General features: G+C 41.1%; 1 protein-coding gene across 1 annotated transcript in view; it reads left to right on the forward strand.

The window, feature by feature from the left end:
* Positions 1-2879: 2879 nt before the first annotated feature.
* The window catches only part of RARB (retinoic acid receptor beta), a 696217-nt gene continuing 678181 nt past the window's right edge, over positions 2880-20915 (forward strand). The window contains exon 1 of the mRNA XM_040353005.1: positions 2880-2974. The gene's annotated coding sequence lies outside the window, so the exon portion shown is untranslated. The remainder of the gene's footprint in view (positions 2975-20915) is intronic.

The raw sequence follows: 20915 nt of genomic DNA on the forward strand, positions 1-20915 counted from the left end.
ACTGATGTTATTTAAGAGGGCAATAGAGTGTAAGTTATTTATGTAAACGCCATTGTAATTTTTACGTAGACCCAATCAAATATATAATCTTTGTTATTCTAAATATTTAATAGACCAATGTTTCCTAAATCTTCTTGACCAGTCATAACTAATCACAACCTTTGTAGTGTCTGGAACCTTTATTGCTTAAATTTACAACCTGTAACAGAGTTCCATCACTGGAACTTTAACACGAGTTTTGGCTACACTAAAGTGCAACGCCTTTTACGCAGAACAATTTACCGGTTTTATTGGTACTAACTTTGCTGTTGTGACAAATAAAACTTAACGCAGAGGTCTAGCCCCCCCACCCAAAAATTAAAAGTCAGCAGATACAAATACTGTGGGTGCTGACTTTTAATACTTGGACACTTACCTGTTCAGGGATCCCACAATTTCAGGACCCCAGATGTTTTTTCAATAGGCTCTCTGTCGCCCCCCATTCTTTGTAAGCGATGTCGTTAGTGAAGCCTTGGACTTAAGAGCTGGCTCTCTACTGCGCATGTGCAAAGCACACTGCATTTTCTGAATGGCATGGCGGCAGTGGAAGGAGGAGGGGGGCCAAACTTCCGGATTACCTCACCGCAGTGAGGTCTCCCAGAAGTGGGGCCGGGTACCTGTCAAAAACAGGTACCCGCTCCCCCCGTAAGGTGTCAAATGTGACAGCAGAGGGGGGAGGAAGCAAACAAGCAGAGCTTCCCCTTTTGGGTGGAGCTCCACTTTTAATAAACTTTTATGAGCTGTCTGTTTTATTAGTTATGATGGGGAAATAGTGGGCCAATCAATGTACAGAAAAAAGTCACCACTTTGCCTTTGTCACCTACTTACACAATCCTACTTTTATTGGTAAAACCAGCCCTCAAAATTTCCACTCACCTGTTTACATTAGGTAAGTGGAAATAAGCTGAGGGCGAGCGTGGAGTCGCATCAAAAGGGGGGGCCCCCGGCAGGTGAGGTTGAACGAGAGACGATTCTCCTTCTAGCCTCCTTCTAGCCTCTTCCCCTGTCATTCTCTTAGCAAGGCCCGTCATACAGCGGGAGTTGGCAAAGAACTAGATGAGAAGGGGCGGGGTGGGGTTTGGGAGGGTGGTTGAGCAGGAGCTGACAAAGTTTACTTTTCCTATTAACAAGCTGGTGATTGGTTGCTTGGAACACCTAGAAACCAATCACAAGCTTGTTAATAGGAAAAGTTAACTTTCGCAGCCTCTGCTCCCTTGTCCAGTGCTGTTCTTCACTGTAAGTTTCTCTGCATCCTAAATCAGTGAAAGTGTTATTCATTGGTTTTCATTTTTTAATGCTAGATTTAATCTAGCATTAAAATATTTACTTAATAAGGCAGTAATGATCTGTACAGTGCCTATAGCTGCCAATAATATGTTATGCTTATTTTATTTATCATAGTCAGATCAATAAAATATGCTTTATGTCAATATTTTTTTTTTAGATAATTTATGAGGGAGTGTTTAGAGGAGGAATTGGGGACGGGGTAGGGTAGGGGTTGGGTGGGTCAACTGATGGCGAGTAACTCTTAAGGTCAGGCTAGTAGCTCAGGACATGAAATGTTGAGCCCTGGGTTAACCAACCCTGCATGCCACCCACATGCCCCGCTGTAACATTTATTTAATTATTTTTGCCTTCCTGTATGTTAGAGCTCATTTAGACAATTGGTGAGCTGCATCTATCTATACTTTCCTAGCCGGGCTCTGTCTTCTCTATGGAGGAATGGAGGTGTTATTCAGTTGGAGCATGGGCATAGTGAATGCATCAATGAAAATGGATGTGCTGAGGGATGCATTGCCATGCATTTTAGACACAAATATCTATCTCTGAGGTCACTTTGATTGTGTCTGGCATTTACCACCATTTTTTCCATCTTAAAATATTATTGCTTAAAGTATCAAAAAAAGTATTGCCCACTTCATAATGACCCATAAAGACCATAGAAGCAGATACTTGTGATATTTGAAATAAAACTGTCTGCAAGAGCATGAATTAGTGGAGACCCAAACCCACCTTGTTTTAATATGCAGATATCAACTTAATTTCATAGAGATGGCTCTTAGTGCCCTCTCACCTCCTGTGCCTTGCTGTTGGTCAGAAACGTGGTCCATCACATTTAGTGATAAGCTAGGCTTAAAAGCAAAACCATTTGATAGGATAAGGTAATTTTTGCTAACAGAACAGTCCAGGTTTCAATGTTTCAAGTTTCTAACTGCCATCCACTCACTTTCTTTATCTCTCCAAAATGTTATGTAAGCAACTCTTCAGGATACAATTTCTGGCCTACCATTGGGACCATTGTAATGTTGTATTTTTGCTTTTTTTTCTCATTATAGATAATGTTTTTAATGTAGTAGTAGGGCTGTGAGATATTTTGGCAATCGAGTACCCATGAAATGAAAAAAAAAATTAAGTGAGTAATTTGATTTGTTGAAGCAAACCCCAAAACAAATGGATATTGGCTCTAACCCTCCTCTGCTTTATTACTGTAATATCTCAAAAACTACCCAAAAAAGAGAGATACCTAATCTTAAAAATGTTGACAGCTCCCAATTCCAAAAAAATGTGTCTTATGTGTATGAATTAATGTATTTTATGAAGAATATTGATGTTTCTCCAGTTGGGAGCTGTCAGCGTGTTTAGATTGTTTGGGGGTTTTGCTTCAATGTGTAATGTTATCAGGATTCTTGGGAATCATCAATATCAAACTGATCAAACTTCTGTGTTTCATTTTTACATTATTACATGGTTAATTATATTTGATACCCAATATTGCTAGGTCAATATTTACACAAAAACACTTTTTGATTAAATCTTTTTTTCCTATTTTCATAGATGTGAATATTTAGCTTTCAAGACAAGACCTAATGTTATAAACTGTTAACTATGAAATAAACAAGTCCAGGACTGAGAAAAGCAGATTACTGTACTTAAGGTAGGACAAAAATTGTTAATTACGTTATATGAAACATATTATATTGTGACATATGTTTTTGTTTTTGAGAAAAGAGAAAACATCAGTAAAAAGCATTTACTAGTGCCTTCTCTTTTTATTAGCAACGTTGCTGTTTTTTTTTTTTATGATGAGAAACATATCATAACAAACATATGATAAAAGAGAAGGTTTTGCACAGAGCAGCCTGATCCTCCTCTTCAGGAGTCTTCCACCGGCACTCTTGGCAAAAAGTTTGAGATCTCAGGGAACCATTTAAATAGTTTTCAGATCTACGGCTCATGGAACATCATTGTGATAAGCGAGCTGTTGATATCATTTTTTTTTTTTTAAGAAATAGCATTAAATATAAGAATAAATACTAAAATATAATTTACTGTGAAACTTGGGCTTGTTTTTTTTCTGCACACTGATTCACAAATCTGGGTCCAACTGAAGATAATCACACACAAATGGGTAGAGCACAGGGGGATCACCAGGGAAGAGTGCAGGGGGGTCACCAGGGCAGAACACAGGGGGGGGTCAACAAAGGAGAGTGCTGGGGGTTAACCAGGTCAGAGCATGGGGGGGTCACCAGGTCAGAGCACGGGGGGTCCCCTAGGCAGAACACAAGGAGTCTATGGAACTGTTTTTTTTTCTCCACATGCAGAGCGGTGCAGGGAAGTTGCTGTCACATACCTTTTCTGGTGCCCTAATCCCCACCATCCCTCCTCTCTTCTATCCCAGGTGATATCACATACAAGCCCCTGGGATAGACAGAAGTAACGGGTTAAACAGCAAAGTATAATAAAGTATGTTTCCCTGGGCAGCTCCTCAGATCCACATACAGTACCAATTAATAAGCTCACCTTGCTGAAACAAATTCAACAGCCATCTACTGTCACTAATGAGGCAAATGGGTTGATTTACTAAAGAGGAAAAGACTGTAGAAAAAGCAGAAAATCTACTGACTTCCATCATCCAATCATGTGCAAAAAATGTAATTTTCCTTGCAAGTGATTGGGTATTCTTTGCAAAGTTAAGCCTTACCTCATCTACAAAGCTCTGGGTGTCCATTACCCCCCACCCCCACAACAAGGATGGTGGAAACCTCCCCTGAGGGAGAAAGATTATCAGCATCCACCCAATCCCGTAACAAAGGAAGGAGGGGATGTAGGTCAGGCAGGAGAGTCCAAAAAAAGAAGAATGGACCCGGAACAATAGGCATTTATAATCTGAGCCACACCGAGTTAACCGATAAGGAAATCAATATCCTACAGTCGGGTCTGAAGTGTGCCCCTAAAAAAACACTTAATAAATTTGAAGTATACAGTATATGGATATCCATAAATACATGCGCAAGATCAACATTAAAAAGTACTTTTTGAACAATAGACAAACCGGAACTAATAGGATAAATACAGCCGTCATAGGCATGGATAGTGGCCTAAAATATCGATCACTTTTCAACCCTCTGAACACAGCCAATCAACATGTCGATGTGTTTAAAAAATCTCGTTCTGAGAGACCTTGAACAAGTGGTTCCAAAGAAATTTGTCAACCACTGACATGTGTATGATGGCATCAAAATGTTGGAGGAGAGGAAGAGTATCGTAGTTAGACCAGCCGACAAAGGGGGCGGGGTGGTCGTTTTGGAAAAAAGTTTCTATGACGATCAACTTGCAACCATGTTGGCAGATGATAGTACATATGTTCGTCTTAAATCAGACCCTACATCTCTGTATCAAAAAGACTTACAGAAGTTGGTAGAGTTAGGAACAGAAAAAAGAGTCTTGAACAATATGGAGATCAAATATCTTGTTCCTATTTCTTGTAGAGTTCCAACCATTTATACCTTGCCTAAGGTACACAAAAATTCTAGTGTACCACCAGGTCGACCAATTTTGAATTGTATCGGGTCAGTCACCGCCAGATTAGGACAATATTTGGATACCTTTTTGCAAGCCAGTGTCTTAACGACCAAAGCTTATTTAAGGGATACAAAGAACCTTCTGCAAATTATCAGTGAAATAGACCTATCCGATAAACAGGATGTGTTCCTTGTGACAGCTGATGTATCCTCGTTATACACCATCATTCAACATGAAGACGCCTTACTGGCACTTAACTGGGCCCTATGTCAAAGGGATGACCTACCGTTTGAACAGAAAGTGTTTTTGAGACAGGTCTTAGATTTTTGCCTGTCTCATAATTACTTTTGGTATAACCAACACTTCTATTCGCAATGTAAAGGAGTAGCCATGGGAGCAAAGTTTGCTCCAAGCCTGGCAAATTTGTTCATGGGGGAGTGGGAAGATAAAGTTGTCTTCTCTAAAAAAAGAGACCAGTTATTGATGTATAAAAGGTATATAGATGATCTTGTGTTCTTATGGGATGGCACTGAATGTTCATTACATGCATTCATAACCGAACTGAATAATAATAGTAATAACATTGTGTTAGACTATGAGTTCAGTAAGGATAAAATTCACTTCCTCAATGTAAATCTAATAAGAGATGGAGACAGGTTAACTACCAACGTCTACTTCAAGCCTACTGACAGGAACAGTTATCTCCCAATTCCTAGTGGACATCACCCGCATTGGCTCAATAATATCCCTAAAGGCCAAATAATGAGAATAAGGAGAAACTGTACGTCCGACATAGATTTCCAATCCCAATCCGAAATTATCAAAACCCGGTTTATTCAAAATGGTTACAATGAGTCGACCCTAAATAAAATTATCAGTGATGTTGGTTGTATACCAAGATCAGTGTGTTTGGAAAACAAGGTACAAACAAAAAGTTCTAAACATGAGTGGGGCTTCATTTCAATGACCAATATACATTGAGAAGGTTTTTAAAGAACATTGGCACATACTACGAATGGACAAAACACTACAGAATGTTGTGCCCAAAAGTCCTGCTTTTGTATATAGAAAAGCCCCCAATTTTGGGGACAAGGTGGTTAAGAAGGTTTTGGATTCACCAGTCAGACCTACAATGTTTTGGGACTGTGCTGGTTTCATTGCCTGCAGAAGGTGCAAAACCTGCGCTAAGGTGACTGCACCTATTCGAGGATTGACAGAATTTACATCAACCGGGAATAATCTGAATTTCAAAATCAAGGATTTCATCACATGTAGTACCACTCACGTGGTCTACGTGTTACAGTGTCCATGCAACCTAATATATGTAGGTCGCACAAAAAGGACACTAAAGAAACGTGTTTTAGAGCACATATATAATATAGAGATTGGCTACAAAGGCCACAGTGTTTCCCTCCATTTCAAGAAAATCCACGAACAAGATCCATCTGGCTTAAAGTTTTGGGGCATAGATAGTATCTGTCCAAGTTGGAGGGGTTCGAACATGGTGAGAGAAATCTCCAAAAGTGAGACCCGTTGGATCTATTTAATGAATACGCTCACCCCATTTGGCTTAAACGTTGAATTGGATGTGAATTGCTTCATAAGTGATTATTGATTAGCATGTATCCTATATCTTTTTTATATATATCCCCTTTTTTATATATATCTTTTTTTACCAATTTTTTATACCAATTTTTTATAACTTTTGATATCTTTTCTATATATATATATTTTTTAAATTTAAGGTTATATCCGAATATCATAAATTCGTCAACCATTAATATACTAGATTCGAAGTTGTTGCTATAATTATCCCTACCGGATGTCTATTAACTGTGGTATGGTTGAGAGTGCCCGTACCATTGTTTCCGGTTCCAGGGTTATACGCGTTAGATAGGAGGGAGTGAAATTATTAGCAATTAATTCATTTTCAATCCACTTCCCTTATGTGAATATTGAATATTTTTAATATTTTAGTACTGATCCCCCTTAAAGTGGAAGGGAATAGCGACCCGTCCTATATGCGGATGATTGTAATTGAATTTAATCTGATAGAATTTTTATATGTAGATGATGATATGTATTGTATGATTTACTGTACATCATTATATCTTCATCTCATATTTTATATTATGTTTTATGTTTGATACTGACCTTACTATTGTCACGACCGATTTTTGTCTCGATCGATTGTGCCCATCATGTATGGGCACAGTTTTATGTGACTATCTATAGTGACATCTTTATTAATGATATGTGTTTATGTAGAATGACGTTTCCTGTCGGCTTGCACAACGTCGGCATGTATAAACCATTTGCCGCTGTTTGTGGCTGAAGGTAACAGTCCGATCCACTGAGTTCTCATCACAGTACGATGTGTAGTATATAAGATTGCTACACTTTAGTAAATCTTTAGTCCCCGAACTGCTCATTGGTATGTCATGGTTCCCCCTGTCGATATAATTGTCACCCGGGGGAACGATGTCCAATGAGCCGCCTAAAACGAGCAATTCGCTCGCGGGTATAAAGAAGTGATGAACAGCACTTGGCTCCACCCTCAGATGATGTCCCTGTGACGAAACTAGTCAGGGTGGAACCAAGTGAAGCAGGTGGAATGTCAGTCGGCATCTTTGATCGCTCTCCTCCTCGCAGCTAGACCAGCAGAGAGTGGTAGGAGACGTGGACATGGTGATACTGGACCTGACGTGGGTAATCTTGTGATACATGCTGATATAAAGTTTACTTCATGTGAGTGTACTGGATGATGTTTTTATTGGGAGATTAAAAAGTTTAAACAGGATCACGCTATGTTTTTGTTTCCTGTTTCTTTTTATGGTTGAACCCTGTTTAAATCAGAGAAGCTGACTGGAGATCGTAGCTGAGATTGCACAACTGATACACTGATTAATTTGCACTCTAGGGTAAGAGGACACTCAAGAGGGGGTTTCTCTTCACACACACCCCCCTCTATCTTCTATGAGCACACGCGTGGGGTGTTTTCTTTCCAACGCATCATCTTGGGTTTAAGTGGACTCTGCTTTGAAAAATATTATTTCATCCCAGTTTTTGCATCAGAGATTGACACTATCACATAATGACTTTTTTTACCAAGGACATTGTTTGAAATTTGTGGAAAGTTTTAAATTTTGTTTTGTGTCCAGCGCTGCCTGGTTAATTTTGATACACTTTCTGACATAAGAATTTCAGGTTTCATTATTCACCCAGCTATTAAAGCTCTTGGGCAACTGCAGTCGTTCTCCCTTTAGTAATTCAACCACAAAATGTTTCTCCCATACACCGCACATGCTTGATTTGTATTAACCTCCAGAGTAAATACAGACTTAACTAACACATGGAGCTCAGGTGAGCAACCAGTGCCCCTGATTGGAAAATGTACAAAGAGACCTACATTCTTGTAACCAGTAAGGTGCACTGCATAGTGACCAGTGCATTATAGCCTGCATCTGCATTGGAAGTAGCTAAAGGCTATATGTAGAGATAAAGTTGCATATTTCATTAGCTGGGCAGGGAAGATGTATCTGCCATCTTTAAATAGTAGCTTCATCTCTTAGGTGCAGTGGCTACAGGTTGTTTAGCTTTTATACATATTATATATTTATAAAAAAAATATTCAAATAATTTTTCTCCACATTTGTTATGAAAATACTGTTTCACGTGAAAGATCAGGTGGATGTTTGTAACAGAACATTAGGTGACTTTTCTAACCGCTCTGCCAGCAAATGAGTCTACGTTTCCTTTGATTTACAAAGGGCCTTTAGATTTTTTGAGCTTTGGTGCCTGCAGCATTCAGTGCATTGTCTTTTGATTCATAATCCATTAAAAGTTTCAAAGAATGCATTGATGATTTTATCTCGGATCTGTAAATGATTTATGTTTTGTTGTTAAAGATTTTTTTCTTCCAAACAAAAATAACTTTTATTACCTTTTGTAAATGGCAGTCTACATCAGCCTTTCTTAACCAGGTTCCTCTCGAGATTGCAGGGGTTCCTAAAAGCAGTGGTAAATCTGAAAACAAAAATGTGATATATTGCAGCTTACCAATCCTTAAATATGGTTGCTGTGTTACATTTTTTTGTTAGGCTTTTTTCCCAATTAATTTTAAGCTGGTGATCTGGCCAGTAAAAAAACTTCCTGTCTTAGGGTGTCTCCACTATAGATGTGGGAGCTTTTGGAGAGCGGCATAGTCAGTCTACAGTGGGGTGTATGTTAAATGGGGGCGCTTAAATCAATAAACAAAATTGTGTGCTATAAGCTAAATTACATAGCATAAACAGATAAAGTGCATAGTGCTCAATAATTAATGTTCTTATGTGAACAATACAGTGCCTAAGAATAATTCATCAATTGACAAAGTGCATCAAAAAAATCAGCAAACAGGATAATGAGAATATTGTATATTTAAAATGTCCATAAATTCTTGTGAAGCAACTCTTTACACCATCACCACTGCCAACGACTTTAAAAGACAACACCCAGTGAATAAGGGTAAGTATCCTACTCACCAAATCACCATGACCTCTTTAAATAAAAAGAAAGGTCAGGTTGAGCTTTGTATGATGAAGGATCTGTGGACTTTTGCTGGTTTACACCAAGAGGATATGCCTGGGATCTGGTAATTACTCCACAGCAATGTCATTCTGAAAAAAATAGAGAAAAGCAGGGCCATAGCGTAATACAGTTTCATTAAAATAAAGTAATTAAAACCATAAGCCTTACTTTAAAATGTGCCTTTCCTGCACTGGAGGTAATCTGCATCTATTGCCAGGTAGGGTTGAGAAGCAGCTTTCCCGCTCGCGCTGTGGTGGATTAGAATGCGTGCCACCGCCTGAGTATACAGAAACCGGAAGTGGCCGGAAGTAAAAACGTGACAGGGATGCGCCTCGACATACGTTTTCGTCGTTGTGTCAAAAAGACGAAATGTACATCGAGGCACATCACGTTTGTACTTCTGTCCACTTCCGGTCCCTTTGTCTATTGATGAATTCTTCTTAGGCACTGTATTGTTTACATAAGAACATTAATTATTGGGCACTATGTGCGAAACGTCAGCTTTTCTTTTGTTGTGCTGTTTTTTGCTGTGGCATGTATTTTGTGATTTTTAATTAAAGGAGGAGTTTTTTTGGAGTGCGGCTGTCCCAGCTTTTTTCCTTCATCCTAACCTGCATTTTGATTGCACTGCCTGCACCCTTGGCTCGGACCACAGGAATCAGATTACCTGCTTCTCTTTGAGCGGTTACCCACTCTCTCATTGGGCACTATGCACTTTATCTGTTTTTTGCAATATAATTTAGCTTATAGCAAATGTAGCACCTGGTTACTTTAAAGTACCGGTGCTATTTAAATTTAAAGGGGGATCAGAGTGTAGTTAGACTCTGATCCAGATTGTTATGTTCAAAACAGGGTCACTGTCTCAGCTTGCCTGTGCTGTGGGCTTATTCTGTTGTGCTGGGGTGTTCTTCCAACCCCAGTGCAGTAGATGGCAGCAGTGAAGTCAAGGTTTGGGTGCTCTTCCCCATCGGCCAATCAGGAGGGTTGAGCCTCGCTGTGCATGCTGGGGGAGGGTATTTATGGGGCAGACGCCATTGGTTCTGGGTCTTCTTCATCCAGTGTGGCACCCGCCTTTAGGGTGACCACATAACAGCGCCCCGGCGTTATGGCCTACCTGGCCGGGGCGTGCATGCCACGCGGTGTTCCTGGTTCCGGGACCATGTTGGTCCGGAGCATTTCAGCAGCAACGGGGACCCAGTGATCGACTGGGTTCCCATCTCTGAGGATCCCAAGCGGTATAGCTGTACGTTGAGAGTCCGTCTGAGGAGCGCCAATGAGAGGCTGGCGGACCAAAAGGATTTAGACAAACCACCGGGGATCAAGGTAGCCAGACACTGAAGGATTGATCACCTGTCAGTCGGTACCTGAGTGACCTTAAGAAGGAGATCCAGGCGTAATTCACCTAAGGAGGATTGCCTCTGTAACTACAATCAGAGAGGGCCTGTGGCAGAGGTGACTCCCTGACATTCATTCTAGGGAGGGTCTGTGGCAGAGACTTTTCCTCAAAGGGTTTGAGCGATTCTCTGGCTGCCAGGTCAGTGAGAGAGGCCTGTCCAGGTACGCTATACCCACTAAAGCAGGAGTGGTGCAGAGAAGTGTTACACTTGGGAGCAGGACTGTTTCCCTATTGCTACACCTGAATTTGCTATTCTCCTTCCTTCCTTCAACTCTACTTTCCTCACCACAAGTTATTTGTTTTTACCCGGCTGGGTAATAAAGAGCACAGCAAAAAACACCTGTTGAGGACATTCCTTTACTTCTGCTATATGCACCATTCACCCTTAGGAATTTGGAAGAGCCACAAGGTAAATGTGCCACCCAAAACAAACCAGCAGCTCCTCCGGGGGTAGTGCTACTCAAACAATTTTGTTTATTGATTTAAGCGCCCCCATTTAACATACATCCCACATTTCACAAAGTCTGCAACTAGCACTTTGAGGCGAGCAGCTTTTATTTTGTTTTCTTAGTAGAATTAATACTAGTTCACTCATAGCACGGGGGCCTTTTTTTTTCATTGTCAATCTACAGGCAGGGTAGTGTTAGATTAGCAGATTTAGATTGACATAACTAATTAATTAATTAAAAACATAATCTCCAGTTTAACAGTTTTTAAGCAGTTACAGCAACAGATTTTTTACTTACGGAATGTTTTACATACTGTACATGAATAAAATATAACCATTGTAAGCACCCCTGCTAGTATTAAAGTAGAACTATAGGCAAAACATTGTTTTAATTTTTGATAGAGTACGGGAGGGTTATAACGTCATTAAGGTTTATTTTTGCCATCTTTGTCCCATTGGGGAGATTTACCTTCACTTCCTGTCTTATAGCCAAACAGGAAGTGAGAGGAAATCTCTGCAAATTAAGGGAATCTCTTGGGGATCCCAGGTCACCAGAACTAGTATCCCCATTGGAATATTTCAATATTCAATTTTCTTTACTTTTTTGGGGATGACCCAAAATATGGGATTTTCTTTAACTTTCAATTTCAATGATAATGGTACACATGACAAATAGGGAGGGTAACTGGGGCACAGACAACAATACAAACTGACAGATGTTCTAATTCATCTCATCTCTGTGTTGCCTTTAGCTAATTGTTTGTCTCAACTCTCTAACTTTCTCTGGACAGCTTGTCCTGGTAAAGAAAGTTGAAAGATAACAGACTCACTGGCATAATCACTAGCTGAAAATAAAGGGAAAAAAGCCCAAATAAAGAAAGCAGATGTAGCCACCACATCTAATGCCTTGTACCGGTTTTCACAAAGAAAAAACTGCCATTTTTTATATTGGTCGTGAAAACCGGTCGTGTGTATGCTCCCTATCAGTTTTCTAGCCGAAAAAACTAGCTGCAAAAAAAATTGAAACCAGCTCTCTTTTTTCTCATCGTGTTTCCCGTCAGTTTTTTTCTCGTCGCGAAAAATTGCCGTGTGTATGCTTTTCCGAGGGAAAAAAATGTGCATGCTCAGAATCAAGTATGCAGCCCAAAGGGTGGCGCCATTTGAAAGGAACGTCCCCTTTATAGTCCCGTTGTACGTGTTGTACGTCCCGGCGCTTTGGTCTGACTTTTTTTGCATTAACGTGTGTATGCAAGTCAGGCTGGAGAGGAATCACGTCAGGAAAAACGTTGTTTTTTTTCCTGCAGAGAAAAATGGTCATGTGTATGAAGCCTCGTACACACGACCGAGGAACTCGACGGGCGAAACACATCATTTTCCTCGTCGAGTTCCTTGTTAGGCTGTCGAGGAACTTGACAAGGCAAGTTTCTCCATTCCTGTCGAGGAAAAAGAGAACATGCTCTCTTTTTGGCTTGACGGGATCCTCGAACGTTTCCTCGTCAAAAAATGTATACACGACCGGTTTCTTGCTGGTTTTTGCCGAGAAACTCGGTCAAGTGTACGAGGCCTGAGGCATAAGAATTCGTAAACTTCAATATATTACATTTTGTTGTTTTTAGGTTTAGTACTGCTTTAGGGTGAGAGCAGTGGCAGACTGATGGTAACTGCAATTTTCACTGCCTTGTTTTTTTTTTACTTTTCAAACTCTTTACAGCCTACTGATTACCGTACATGCAATGTAAGCTGTTGATATAATCATTTTGATTTGTAATAATGTTTGTTTGTAATTTTGACTTCTTTGATTGCTCCTTCCATAAGCTGCTTATGTACCTCCACCCAACCTCTGGTGCCTAAAATAAGACTGACAGCATTATACAATGCAGCATCGCTGTGATTGGCTTACAGTACCTCTTAATGAAATACTTTTTCCCCTACAGGGGACTCTGGGATTATAATGAAAGCATGGAAGTCAAGTTATACCAGCCGTATTTAAAAATACATAAAATGTTTATGAATGCCCATTTGGACTGCATGTTTTTATGTTAATGTGGATGTCTGTTTTCATTTACAATTTATGTCTATGTGAATCTATGTACCCAATAGTTTATTTTAGTTTTGGAAAGAGTGTGGGAAGTTAGGAACTATGAGCCAGATTCACAAATGAGATACGACGGCGTTCCTCCTGATACGCCGTCGTATCTCTGTTCCTATCTATGCGACTGATTCATAGAATCAGTTACGCATATATATCCCTAAGATCCGACAGGTGTAATAGTTTTACACTGTCGGATCTTAGGATGCAGTACCGCGGCCGCCGATGGGGGGAGTATGCGTCATAAAACAGCATCGGGTATGCAAATTAGGAGTTACGGCCGATCCACGACGGTTTTTCGCATTCGCTACGTCGTCCTTAGTCAAGTTTCCCGTCGCAAAGTTAGTCGTTTTTTGGTGCCCTAACTTTAGTCAGCAAGTGTATTGCTGTCTAAAGTATGGCCGTCGTTCCCGCGTCGAAATTCAAAATTTAACGTCGTTTGCGTAAGCCGTCCGGGAATACGGAAGTACGCTACGCGCGTCGCCGTTCAAAAAAATGACGTCACGGCGCGCAAAGCACGGCGGGAGTTAGGAAACGGAGCATGCGCAGTAGGTCCGGCGCGGGAGCGCGCCTAATTTAAATAGCACACGTCCATTTGAATTGGCCCGCCTTGCGCCGGAGGCCGCGGGCGTAGTTTTCATCGCAAGTGCTTGGTAAATCAGGCACTTGCGATGAAAAATTGCGGCGGTGTAACTTATCTAGGATACGTTACGCCGCCGCGATTCTACGTGAATCTGGCCCACTGTCCCTGCTGAGAAAATTCACCTTTTCTAATTGCCATGGTGGCCATTGTCACTAGGAAAAAAAAGTAATGGGAAATCCAGGGTTTCCCTGTAGCAGGAGATAAAGGTAATTATTTTTCTAGTCTCGAGCTGGGTCTACACTAACACTATACAAAAACAAATTGTAAAATTTCTGATCAGTGCCTTTGAGAGTTACCAAGCCAATGTAAATATGGCATCGAACAAAAAAACATTAGTTCAGTTACTATCAAATCAGACAGGGTCTTGTATTACATAGTTGATGGTAGTTCAAAAGAAATTTACGCAATCAGGTTATTTAGTCTATGGTCAGCTTAAAGCTGAATTCCAGTAATTCAACCACTTTGTAAAATTTGCAGGCATACTATCATCACTTGCCTGACGAAGAGGTCCTGCGTGGCCTCGAAACGTTGCAATCCTTGTGATGTTTTCATTGCATGAAAACTTTTGGATGTTTTATACGATCTGTAGTGTGCTGGCGAATATGTTCATATGGTTTATTGTTGTAGTTCCCAGCTGGTGATCACTTCAGCACCTTTTTTGTATTTATTAACCGTTTTTCCAGGAAGGTGTGCGATTGGAATATTAACTAATACTATGATTTAAGTCCAAGGAGATGCATCCGACATCTGGAGCTCCCAAAGAAAACAATGGAAAGACATTGGTGTTGATTTACTAAAGGAAAATAGACTCTGCACTTTGCATAAGGCATTTGCCCTCTGAAAATGCAGTTGCTCCAGAGCTTAGTAAGGGAGGTAAATCATCACTTTACAAAAAATACCCAATCACATGCAAGGAAAATAAAAAGAACTGCATTTTTGCTTGCACATGATTGGATGATGGAAGTCAGCATAGCTTCTGCTCATTTACCAAGCTGTGGAGCATCTGCACTTGCAGAGTGCAACTGCACTTTGCAAAGTGCACAGTCTATTTGTCTTTAGTAAATCAAGCCCACTGTGTTGTCACACACGCCATCTCTGCCCGCCCCTCCCCTCTGCTGCCCATTCACAGAAGACTTTGGCCCGAATTCACATACATTGGCGCATATTTATGCCGGCGTAGCGTATCTAATATACGCTACGCCGACGTCGCGCAGAGAGGCAAGCACCAAATTCACAATGCACTTGCCTCCCAAACTGCGCTGGGTTCCCTCGGCCATGCTAATGAGGCGTGACCCCATGCAAATGATGGGCCGAGTGCCATACAAGTATTTAAAATGTACGGCGCATGCGCCGTCCCGTGGGCGTATGCCAGTGCGCATGCTCAGAATCACGTCGGAACTACTCCCTAAGATACGACAGATCACTGCCTACGACGTGAACGTAACCTACGCCCAGCCATATTCACGTACTACGTAAACAACGTAAAATATGACAGCTGTGTTCCCTGGTCCATACCTTAGCATGAGTTGCGCCTCATATATGGGGAATAACTTTACGCCGGACGTAGGACTTACGCAAACCACGTATATTATGCGCCGGGCGCAAGTACAGTCGTAAATCGACGTATCTCCCTCATTACCATATTTAAATAGGAAATCAATGCAAGCGCCACTTGTGGCCAGCGTAAATATGCGCCCACGATACGCCGGCGTAGGAAAGTTACGTTGGTCGGATGAAGCCTATTTTCAGGCATATCTCAGTTTATGGGCACGGCGCATAGATACGACGGCGCATATTTACACTTACGCGGCGTATCTCGAGATACGTCGGTGTAAGTGCTGTGTGAATCCGGGCCATAGTATTTTGTGAATGAGTTTAAATAATACAAAGGCTTCTGTGATTAGGCAGGAGAAAAAGAGGAATGGACACGGCAGCTGCATTGAATCCACAGCTGAATGAGCTGAGACCAGATGGTTCAGCATCAGAGCTCCAAAACTATAGTGATAGCTATCTTTACAGAGCTCCATAAAACTGCCAGATGCAAATTTAAATGATAAGTCCATGAGGTGACATGCACCTCATTCAGTTCAACTCATAGGGGTTGATTTACTAAAGGCAAATCAACTTTGCACTGCAAGTGCACATGGAAGTGCAGTCGCTGTAGATCTTAGGGGAAGATCGAAATGACGGGAAGCTCTGCTGATTTATATCATCTACTCGTGTAAAAGCAAAAATGCTGTTTTTTATTTGTTTTTATGTAAAATAACCATGACCCGATGTGATTGACGTTTTTCACGAACGGCGCATGCGCCGTCCGTGGACATATCCCAGTGTGCATTGCTCCAAATACGCCGCAAGGACGTATTGGTTTTGACGTGAATGTAAATTACGTCCAGCCCTATTCACGGACTACTTACGCAAACGACGTAAAATATTCAAAATTAGACGCGGGAACGACGTCCATACTTAGCATTGGTATGCCGCATGTACGCCACCATATAGCAGGGGTAACTTTACGCCAGGAAAAGCCTAACGTAAACGGCGTATCTGTACTGCGTCGGCCGTGCGTACGTTCGTGAATTTGCGTATCTAGCTGATTTACATATTTCTAGGCATAAATCAGCGTACACGCCCCTAGCGACCAGCGTAAATATGCAGTTACGATCCGACGGCATAAGAGACTTACGCCAGTTGGATCTAATAGAAATCTATGCGTAACTGATTCTAAGAATCAGGCGCATAGATACGACGGCACAACTCAGAGATACTCAGAGTATCTGGAGATACGCCGTCGTATCTCCTTTGTGAATCTGGGCCTTTATTATTAATTTGAAATGAGACAACATTTGGTAGACTATAGGCCAGGGGTCTCAAACTGGTGGCCCCCAACTGGTGCAAAACTACACATCCCATGAGGCATTGCAAGGCTGACAGTTATAAGCATGACTCCCACAGGCAGAGGCATGATGGGATTTGTAGTTTTGCAACAGCTGCTATAGGCTGTATAAATTATGTTCTTTTTGGGCCGTTGAGGTTTTGCGACACGCAGATGAAATCATGGGACAGTGGCTATTTAGTTAGCCTGTCATTTACATGATGTGTATAATAAGTACCGTATTTTCCGGAGTATAAGATGACTTTCTAACCCCTTAAAATCTTCTTAAAAGTCGGGGGTCGTCTTATACGCCGGTAACCTAACATCCTTACCTTATTCAAGACATGTAGAATCGCGGCCGTACGTTTTTTCAAAAGCTGCGCCTCCTACGTCTTCTGTTCTGTGATAGGCGGAACACTCAGCTTCCCAGGAGACACTGTGTTTAGTGTCCGCCTATCACGGAGGCCCTCTCGTCCTGTGTTTAGTGTCCGCCTATCACGGAGGCCCTCTCGTCCTCGGACGAGAGGGCCTCCGTGATAGGCGAACACTGAACACAGTGCCTCCTGGGAAGCTGACTGTTACGCCTATCACGGAACAGAAGACGTAGGAGGCGCGGCTTTTGAAAAAACTTACAGTACGGCCGCGATTCTGCATGTCTTAGGATAAGGTAAGGGCACAGCAAGTCTGGCATGTAATGGGGCACAGTCTGGCATGTAATGGGGCACAGTCTGGCATGTAATGGGGCACAGTCTGACATGTAATGGGGCACAGTCTGGCATGTAATGGGGCACAGTCTGACATGTAATGGGGCACAGTCTGGCATGTAATGGGGCACAGTTTGGCATGTAATGGGGCACAGTCTGGCATGTTATGGTGGCACCGTGAGGCGAGGCATGACTAGTACGAAGGGGGTAGTCTTATACGGCGAGTATATCCTAAAACCAACATTTTGTCTGGAAAATTAGGGGGTCGTCTTATACGCCCAGTCGTCTTATACGCATGCAAATACAGTATATGAAAAAAAAATGAATTTTTTTCCTCCAGAGTTCAAAGTGAAATTGGTATTCCTTAACATGATTACTGTAGGATGGCTATTGTATTAAATGATTAATGAGTACATTACTTTAAACATGCCATTAGATTTATTGAAAAGGAACTTTTGAATTAATCAAATTCCAAATGATTAGTAATAAGGAAGCAGACTGTTCCATTTCTTCTGTTTGAAAACTATTTATTTTTACACTTTCCTAAAGCCATTTTCAATATGTTGTTCCATATGCTCCTTACCTTAGGTTTTTAAAGCTGTAACCATAATGTGGCTATTGCAGCCTTCAATAGCTGTGTTCATTATATAAAATTGCATACTTAAGCATGCAATTGTCCATAAGTATATTATTAGTACAGCACATTCCACATGACCATTTATACAGGGAAAAGTAATGTGGCCCGTGTTTTATGTCAGATGTACTTTCAGCTGATCTTCATCATAGCGATGGGCTGAAGTACTTCAAGGGGAACCTTTTACCTAGAAAAGCGTACTAGGACATGCAGCAATTTATGTTTCGACGTTAATACATAATGATACATGCCTTCTGGGTGTTGCCATGCCTTCTCCCCAACTCCCTGGAACAGCGTACAACTTCTATTTAAAATTGGCACATATATAAATAAAAAGAGGCATACTACTACTGATTGCTCAGCATGGATAGATATAAAGACATAGGATAGATTTCTGCTTTTTCCGCCTGCTCAAAAGTGCACTAAACATGGCTTACATGTAGCTTCTTTTTTAAGAACAATGTGCTGTGAATTTAGATATATGAAAATATTTTTTATACTACTGATACTGTGGGCAAAACAAGTTACTATAAATACTCCAAGTTTTTCAGCACATTTTTTTGTGCTGAAAATGCCCCCTCGGCTTATACTCGAGTCACCTTTTTGCGCCTGATTTCCTGGACTTTGGGGACCCGGTACAAACTTGGCACACATGTAGCCCCACTCTTCCTCTACAAATGTGCAAAGTTTGTTGTCCGGGGAGCACCGATTTTTTAAAGCTGGGCACCCCTTCCATAGACTCCAATGTTAAACGGTCATTTCTCTGGTGACTTTGGGGACCCAGTACCAGCCGGTTGTAGGTCCCCTGGACCCGGAACGTAGCACACATGTAGCCCCATTTCTCCTCTACAAGTGTGCAAAGTTTGTTTTCTGGGGAACCTACGGCTAGGGAGCACCGATTTTTCACCCCTTCCATAGACTCCCATGTTAAACATCAGTCTAGTCATGGACACAGTGAGGCATGGGCACAGTGAGGCGTGGGCACAGTGAGGCATTGACACAGTGAGGCATGCACATGGACACTGTGAGGCAAAGTGAGGCATGCAGATGGACACCCTAGGCTTATACTCAAGTCAATACGTTTTCCCATTTTTTTGTGTTAAAATTAGGTGCCTCGGCTTATATTCGGGTCGGCTTGTACATCTACTTCCTACCTGAGATGCCGATACTTGTATGGGGCGTGCCGCTGCTCCATGCCACTATGGAACCAGTGTGCCCTCCAAATGCCGGAAGTGATTTCACAACCAGAAGTCTTAAAGGGTCACTAAAGGTTTTTTTTTTTAGCTAAATAGCTTCCTTCTTCCTTTACCTTATTGCAATCCTGGTTTCATGTCCTCATTGTCTCTTTTTTGCTCTGATGTTGCTGTAATCCTTCTCTGTTCTGAACACTTCCTGGTTGTCCGTTTCCTGATGAAAAAAGTCATGGGAGCTTTCTCTCTGTGGTCACTAATCAAGGAGGTGTGATTACTGTGTGTCTAAAACCCCTCAACACCAATCATTTTCGTTTTACAAACCAACACTGCCCTGTATTGGCTCTGTGTCTCTGTACATCACAGAAGCAGGAAACAGCATGCAAAAACGAAACTGAAACTGTAGGTACATTATATGATTGATTTTTATCTATTTTTAATCATTTTTAAAAGGAATCAGTTAACTATTATGTATCTATACCCTGTAAACAGTCATTTCAGCAAAAAAAAAAATGTCCTTTGCAACTCCTTTAATTTTATGTGTTTCGCCACATCCAGGGCATCATCAGGAATCAAACTGGCCTCCATCTCTTCCACCAATTACTGTATATACCTCAGAACGTAATCTGTATGCTGAATTTTATTAATATAAATACTAAATCTGTGTGCCAAACTTTTTATGATGTAAATACCGCTAATAATCAGTTGGTCTTTTCCTTCCAGGTACAGGTCCCATTTTTAATACATACCAGGGGCAATGTTATTAAAAACACCATCGATGATAAAACAAAAGTAAAATACCAATACCAATGTGATGTTATGCCATCTAGTGGTCAAATTTAAAAGTACTCTAAAAATGATTCTTCCCCCTAAAAACTATTTGATAATACACACAGCAATTATTTAAAAACCTCGTAGTTTAGCCTAAGAGCAGGATATGCTCCAGATTACTAGATGCAACAACATGACCATACACAAGACTGCACATTTAATAAATCTAAATTAAATTCAATTAAAATTATTAAAATTGTCCTACTATACCTTTATAAATTAGTAATAAAGCAGTTCAAATCTATATTCATATATATATATAGATTACATATTTTTATATCTATTCATATAAATCTATATTTATATATCAATACGTTCATACTATGCAGATTTAATGGGCCAGATCCAGAGAGAGAGTACGCCGGCGTACTTTCAAATTTCCCGCGTCGTATCTTTAGTTTGAATCCTCAAACCAAGATACGACGGCATCTGGGTTTGATCCGACAGGCGTACGGCTTCGTACGCCTTCAGATCGTAGATGCAATACTTCGGCGTCCGCTGGGTGGAGTTTGCGTCGTTTTCCGCCTCGGGTATGCTAATTAGCTTTTTCCGACGATCCACGAACGTACGCGCGGCCGTCACATTCTCTTACGTCGTCTCTAGTCGGCTTTTTCCGGCGTATAGTTAAAGCTGGTATTTTGCGGCGTATAGATAGACTTGCCATGTTAAGTATGGCCGTTGTTCCCGCGTCAAA

This window comes from Rana temporaria, chromosome 5, assembly GCF_905171775.1.
Source record: "Rana temporaria chromosome 5, aRanTem1.1, whole genome shotgun sequence".
NCBI lineage: Eukaryota > Metazoa > Chordata > Amphibia > Anura > Ranidae > Rana > Rana temporaria.